This window comes from Chenopodium quinoa, unplaced genomic scaffold (genome assembly GCF_001683475.1).
Source record: "Chenopodium quinoa cultivar QQ74 unplaced genomic scaffold, ASM168347v1, whole genome shotgun sequence".
In the NCBI taxonomy this organism is placed as follows: domain Eukaryota; kingdom Viridiplantae; phylum Streptophyta; class Magnoliopsida; order Caryophyllales; family Amaranthaceae; genus Chenopodium; species Chenopodium quinoa.
In genome coordinates this window covers 607717-615905 of record NW_018743466.1, presented here as the reverse complement: position 1 = coordinate 615905, position 8189 = coordinate 607717, and positions in this window count along the sequence as shown.

Below are 8189 nucleotides of genomic sequence, written 5' to 3'. Positions count from 1 at the left end.
AATAACTCGGCCAGAACCGTCACCCTAGCTTAACCTGAGATGTCGCAACCCCAAAACGACCCTCCCTGACTCTTCGCCCTCAAAACGGCTGAAAGAAAAATTGTGATCTCCCACGCAATCCAGTTCAACTTCAAACCCCACCGCCAAATTCATAGGCGACGCCGCCTCAAACGCCCTTTCCTCATCTTCTCCACCACATAAGTCTTCTTCATTTCTTGCGATTTTCAATCAATTTACGCTATTTCACTAGCCCTCGATTAGTTAATTTCGGCCTGATTTCAATGGTACTTGCAAAGGTAGGGGAAATGTGTTGATTTTGCAGCGGTTTGTGCGGGGGGATGAAGAGGTTTGAAGGGTTGGGTGTTTTTTGCGGTGGTTTGAAGGGTTTGGGGTGCATGGTTTTCGAGGAGAGGAAAGGGGAAGGAGAAATGAGGCAGGGGTGAGGGAGGCTGACACACCGGCGAGGGAGGGATAGGTGCCAACGCCGGCGTGGTGGGGTGGGTGGAGGTGGCTGAAGTGGTGACTGGGTGGGAGCTTGAAAGTGAGAAGGTAAGGATTAAGGAGGAAGAAGATGATGGTAGGTTGTTTTAAGTTAGGGCATTTTAGGAATTTTAATTTTTTTTTTTATAAAAAAAACATTAACCATGGTTAAGAAATTACATCAAATCATCATTAATGTTACCATTGGATTAGTAAAGATAATTAGGGTTTACCAACGATAATAATTTTTTCTTTGTTTACCACTGAGAAAATTAATAAGTATGAGTTCACCAAAGAGAATTTCCCAAAAAAATAAAAAACTATCTATATTTAAGGAAATAACACTTATCAATGGTAATCAATAATTTAGGTTTACCATTGATAATAAAATTTAAGAATGTTTACCACTTAAAAAATCGAAAAGCTAGAGTTCACCAAAGAGAATTTCCCTTATTATTATTATTAATTATTATTATTATTGTTAGTAAAATTATTATTATTATTATTATTATTATTATTATTATTATTTCAATTGACCTTTGTGTTGTCTTTTAATTTGGTGAACTAGTTGTGTTGTTTTATTATGGTTTAAATTTGGTTTGTCGAGACTTAAAAGTATTGTTTATTGTTATATTTGGGGTTTATTACTTGGACATCTTGTTTATCATTATCTTATTTTATTTAACGTAGAATGGGAGATGATAACATTAGACATCATGATTCTTGCATTACATGAACTTCGCGATTAAGTAGAAGACAATCTTAATAATAATAATAATAATAATAATAATAATATTATTATATTAATAATAATAATGACAAAAACATTAATAATAATAACATTAATAATAGTAACATACATTAATAATAGTATTAATAATAATAACATTAATAATAATATTAATAATAATGTTGAAATCTGCTCTGCTCGGCTCTACTCTGCTATCCTGAAATCGGTTATGCTCTGCTCTGCTCTGCTGACCCCTACTCTGCCCAGAAGTTCAAAAGAACAGGGCCTTCGTATAGTATTGCCCAGATTATTGATAAAACTTTAGGATAAACTTTTGACTTGAGTGTTACGCGTAAATAACATTGTAAAGGCAAGATATTTACATACGATATTATATCGCTAATTTAATACTACCTCCGTTAACTATGAACTATTATTTGCAACAAAGGGATATTTTGTATCTCACAAATAATATATACCTCTTTGTTGCAAATAATTCACTACTACAAAATTGGCCAAAGAGACCCGTCCAAATTAGCCAAAGAGACTGCCTTAGAGGCGGTCTCTAGCTAAGCGGTCTCTTTGGCTAAGAGACTTCTTCTTTAGAGGCAGTCTAAAGTTTCAAAACTTGAGACCTGTTATCTTAGAAAAGCATTCTCTTTGGGAGGTTGAAATATTAAAATTGTAGAAGCATAAAAGACCCTTTTTGTCAGAAAAGCGGTCTCTCGTTTTAAAAATTGAGACCCGTGAACTTACAAAAGCAGTCTCTTTTATGAGTTCAAGAGACACCAGTTATGTTAGATAGGTGGTCTCTTGCTACATTATATTTTAAAAGAAAAATTACGAAAACAAATATACAATTTCATATTTTGCTCGAAAAAAAATAATACAATCTAAGGTACATCTATTAATCTGTAGTACATAATACATACGAAGTATTTACATATTAGATACGGAGTACTTCGTAATTTATAGTATCTATTAGATAATTTATCTAGGTGCTATAATCTATTAATCTGTAATCACATAAAAATAAAATTAACACTAAAAATGAACTATCATCCACTTGTTTCATTAAAGTGATTATCTTCATCATCATCCGTTACTGTAGACACCTAAAAATGTCTCCTCAAAACCAAACCCGATGATGAACAACCTTTCACCGCCATTAGTGGTCGGGTTAAGTATTTAATCTTGGAGTGCTTAAATCCATATTTCCATTTCATAAAACCAATAAAATTCCTATCCCATTTCCCCAAACCATAACTTATTTTCCTCTTTTCGTGCCTTTAAACCCAAAATAATTCATTTCGTGTCCTTTAAAATCATCCATTTTGTGTCCTTTATATAAAAACGTTTATTCCAGTTTATTTTGGTACATAATGTTGTAGCCAAGCCTAACAACTTGGTTATGGACATTTCTTTGGTTCAAGACGTAGCATCATGTATTGGTGCTATGCATTCTATCCTTGGGCAGCAAGATATTCAACCCCTTGAATTTCTTGTTGTTCTTATTAACTAGTTTATTCTAGTTCTTTTAATACTTTGAATAAATTGTAAACTTTAGTCATTTTAAGTTTGCAAATTAGTTATATTTTTTCTTAGTTCTTTTTAGCTGATTTTAGTTCGAAAAATATTGTCACATTCACACAAAAGTACAAGTGCAAAGATACATCAAAATGGCAGCCATTTAAGCTTGGAATTACACTTCTTTGCTGTTTGAATTTGGGCGTGAATATTGGAGGAAATACATCTCCAACTTGCTGCTTGGATGGGCGTGAATTAAGGGGAGTTACACTCTCTTAATTCTGATTTTATTTCAGCCTTAATTTGGAGGTTATAAGCCACCATTTTCTCTTTAATGTATCTAGTTAAATAAGGCTTCTTTTATTAATGTATCTAGACAACAAAAGTTGATTTGTACTTAGCTTTAGCTTAGGCGTGTAACAAGTGAGCTGAACAGCCACTTAAGTTAGCTTGTACTTAAGGATGCTTGTTTACTATAAATAGCAAGCAAATGTGAATGAAAAAATCAGATTATTCAAACAAAAAACTTGTCTTACATTCGTTTCTTGGATTAGAAACAAAAACTTGAAATTCTTGGATTTGGAATTTCGTTTCCTTTGCTTAGTTAGCTAGTTTAGGCTACTAGTTGGCTTGTGATCTTAGGAATCCAAAACGTTTCTTAGTGGTGTGACTTTATATAAGAAGCCTTTGGTTCTTTAGCCTTATCTATCCCTTGGTTTATCCCTTGTGTATTTCGAGTGTTACTCCAAATATACAACATTTGGCGCTAGAAGGAGGGGGATCTAGCAAAACAAATACCCAAACACATACCCCAAACACATACCCAAACACATACCCCAAACACAAACCATGTCCGACATCCCACCCCCTAATTGGCAAGAATATGTCAATAAGGTTGCACAAGAGAAAGAAGATATGGAGCAGCGAATGCAATATTTGCAAGATCAGTTAAAAGATCTTTCTACTAAGTTGCGCCATCAAAAAGAGGGCTCACCCAATCATAGTGATGAAGAATTGAGTGAATCTAATTTCAATCACAATGATAGGCCTTTTCATGAAAGAGAAAGGTCACGGCCTAATAATGACATTAAGGCTGACATCCCGGAGTATGATGGCAAACTCGATGCTGATGAGTTTGCAGAATGGCTTAGAACGGTGGAGAGAGTGTTTGATTACAAGCAAACACCGGAAGAAAAAAAGGTGAAGATTGTAGCCTTGAAGTTAAGAAAATATGCCTCAACTTGGTGGGCTAGTGTGTGTGCCAAAAGGGAAAGGCAAGACAAAGAGAAAGTGAGATCGTGGACCAAGATGAAAAAAATGCTGAAACAAAAGTTTCTTCCCACATACTATGTGCAAGAAAACTTTTCCAAGTTCCACAACCTCAAACAAGGTACAAAATCAGTAGAAGAATTTGTTAGGGAATTTGAAGGATTTGTCATGAAGTGTGGAGTAGAGGAAGATAAACCTCAAACATTGGTGCACTTTTTGGGAGGACTTGACCCAAAAATAGCCAATGTGGCCGAGCTACACCCTTACACCACCCTTGAAGAGCTCATTATCTTAGCACATAATATTGAGCAGCAACAAAAAGCAAGAGGCAAAAGTGAATCATCACGTTTTGCACCTCAAACCTCATTACCCCAAAAAAAGCAAACATCCAATTTCCCACCTTTCAAACCCACATCCAATCAGCCTACTTCTAAACCACCTTCACAAAACACCCAAAATTCCACCCCAAAACCAGCCCCAAGAAGATGTTTTCGGTGTCAAGGCCTTGGACATTTGGCTAGTGATTGTCCAAATAAAAGGATTGTCACTTTGATTGAGCATGAAGAGGAGGACGAATTAGAAATTGAAGTGGACAGCAACCTTGAGGAGAATGATGAGTATGCGTGTCTTGGACCGGATGAAGGAGAATGCTTGGTGGTTCGACGTACACTAAGCAATCTGATTGGCAAAGAAGGGAGTTTGCAACGTGAGGCAATCTTTCACACTCATTGCACCATTGGTGGTAAGGTATGTACCTTGATTATTAATGGAGGTAGTTGTACCAATGTAGCTTCACAAGTAATGATAGACAAGCTGAAAATAAAAACCGTCCCTCACCCTAAACCTTATGTGATTCAATGGCTAAATCATGGTAAAGGGATTCAAGTAACACAACAAGTCTTGTTATCATTTAGCATTGGTAAAACTTATGAGGAAGAATTATGGTGTGATGTTATACCTATGGATGCATGTCATATTTTACTTGGTAGACCTTGGCTGATTGATAGGCGTGTGATGCATGATGGGTATAAAAACACATATTCCTTCACTAAGGATGGACAGAAAATACTCCTTACCCCTCTAAACCTCAAAAACGACCACCCCATATCCACACCCCCCACTTCCCTTACCACTCTCATAAAATCAAAATTGCATGAGTATAAAGCTCACAAACAATTCATTTTAAGCCAACTTGATACCCCTTCCCAACCGACACAAAAAGAACCACACCCACTCCTCACCCCTCTTCTCAAAACCTTTTCCCATGTTTTCCCCGAAGACATTCCCCATGGCCTACCCCCAAAATGTGACATACAACACAAAATTGATCTTGTTCCCAGATCAATGCTCCCAAATAAACCAGCCTATAGAACCACTCCAAAAGAAACCGAAGAGATTAGAAGGCAAGTGGAAGAATTACTGTCTAAGGGTCTTATTCGTAAGTCTCTTAGTCCATGTGCTTGTCCTACTTTGATTGTGCCTAAGAAGAATGGAGAATGGAGAATGTGTGTTGATAGTAGGTCAATCAATAAAATCACTATCAAGTACCGGTTTCCTATTCCAAGGTTGAATGATTTACTTGATGATTTGCATGGTTCTAAAGTGTTCTCTAAAATTGATTTGAGAAGTGGCTATCATCAAATTCGAATTTTCGAAGGAGATGAATGGAAGACCGCTTTCAAGACAAAGGAGGGCCTCTATGAGTGGCTTGTGATGCCATTTGGTTTGTCTAATGCACCATCTACATTTATGCGCCTTATGAATCAGGTTATGCAACCTTTCATGGGTAAATTTGTTGTAGTTTATTTTGATGATATTTTGGTGTATAGTAGGGAGGAAGAAGAGCATTCTATGCACTTGCAACAGGTTTTTGAAGCCCTTGAACGTGAGAAATTGTATGGTAACTTAGAGAAGTGTCATTTCTTCACTTCCCAAGTTATTTTTCTTGGTTTTAAAGTCTCATCACAAGGCATTGAAGTTGATGAAAAGAAAGTTGCTGCAATTCGTGAGTGGCCCACGCCACAAACCATTCAACAAGTTCGAAGCTTTCATGGACTTGCTTCTTTCTATAGAAGATTGGTGCGGAATTTTAGTACCCTCATGGCAAACTATGACAAGAAAAGAAAGAAGGTCCGTTTTCAGCCCGGTGACTTAGTTTGGATTCATCTTCGAAAGGAAAGATTTCCTTCCAAAAGGCGGTCCAAGGTTAGTCCTCGTAGTGATGGTCCATTTGCTATTATTAAAAAGGTGAATGATAATGCTTACAAAGTTGAGTTGCCCGGAGATTATGATGTTTCTAGCACCTTTAATGTGGCTGATTTATCACCTTACTATGATGAGTTTGAAGAGTTGCCGAGTTTGAGGGCAAACTCTTTTCAAGAAGGGGGGAATGTTGTAGCCAAGCCTAACAACTTGGTTATGGACATTTCTTTGGTTCAAGACGTAGCATCATGTATTGGTGCTATGCATTCTATCCTTGGGCAGCAAGATATTCAACCCCTTGAATTTCTTGTTGTTCTTATTAACTAGTTTATTCTAGTTCTTTTTATACTTTGAATAAATTGTAAACTTTAGTCATTTTAAGTTTGCAAATTAGTTATATTTTTTGTTAGTTCTTTTTAGCTGATTTTAGTTCGAAAAATATTGTCACATTCACACAAAAGTATAAGTGCAAAGATACATCAAAATGGTAGCCATTTAAGCTTGGAATCCGAAATTCTTTTACAAGGAATTTCAAAGCTTTGACTTGGGAGTTACAATCAGTTTTCAAAGAGGAATTACAAGCCATTACAAGCCTTAACTTCAGCCTTCAAGTGGCCGTTGATATCAGTCAACATTGGAGCATCTTAAGCCTTAATTTCAGCCTTCAATTGGCTGTTTAATTCAGTCAGCTTTTGGAGCAACTAAAGGGCTTCCAAGTACACCCTTGTCCACATACATTCAAGCTAATTTCAAGGCTTGAACCAAGGAGGAGTTACACTTCTTTGCTGTTTAATTTAAGTGTGAATATTGGAGGAAATACATCTCCAACTTGCTGCTTGGATGGGCGTGAATTAAGGGGAGTTACACTCTCTTAATTCTGATTTTATTTCAGCCTTAATTTGGAGGTTATAAGCCACCATTTTCTCTTTGATGTATCTAGTTAAATAAGGCTTCTTTTATTAATGTATCTAGACAACAAAAGCTGATTTGTACTTAGCTTTAGCTTAGGCGTGTAACAAGTGAGCTGAACAGCCATTTAAGTTAGCTTGTACTTAAGGATGCTTGTTTACTATAAATAGCAAGCAAATATGAATGAAAAAATCAGATTATTCAAACAAAAAACTTGTCTTACATTCGTTTCTTGGATTAGAAACAAAAACCTGAAATTCTTGGATTTGGAATTTCGTTTCCTTTGCTTAGTTAGCTAGTTTAGGCTACTAGTTGGCTTATGATCTTAGGAATCCAAAACGTTTCTTAGTGGTGTGACTATATCTAAGAAGCCTTTGGTTCTTTAGCCTTATCTATCCCTTGGTTTATCCCTTGTGCATTTCGAGTGTTACTCCAAATATACAACACATAATATGGGTCCATTGATTGAATAGTTGGATGGGGTTTGAAAAGAGCTTTCCAACGATATATTATAAGCCCAAATCCGAGTTATAACGAATACGTTATGGCCAAAATATTAAGCCGAGCCCAAACCGAACCTAAGCCCACCTTAGCTACGACCCAATGATCATATGGAGGGTCCAAAAGCTTTAATACTAATCCTAAACCAATTATAATTAATTAGAATCTTCTATAAGTTTCTTAAAGACCTTAATTATCCTTTTTAAAAGGATAAGATTAAAGAGTTTGAAATTGAATAAAACTTTTCTTTTTGAAAATCCTATTTTTATCCGAATTGAAAGACGTTCAAAGATAGACAGATATTATTTTCGTGACTCATAGTTTTTATCCAAATTTCATATGGTTGTATAGCCCTTGAAATTATCTTTCCAATGATATATTATAATATCAATTCCGAGCTATAACGGAAAAGATATGAATTAAATATCAAACTCTATCCAAAACTGACACCGTCTCACTATTTCGGCTATATCTCTTTTTCTACAGCATATTTTAATCTGATTCTAATTGTATTAGAAAGTATACTTCAAGATATTACCAACGATATCTTATTCTTCTTATTCCAATTTCT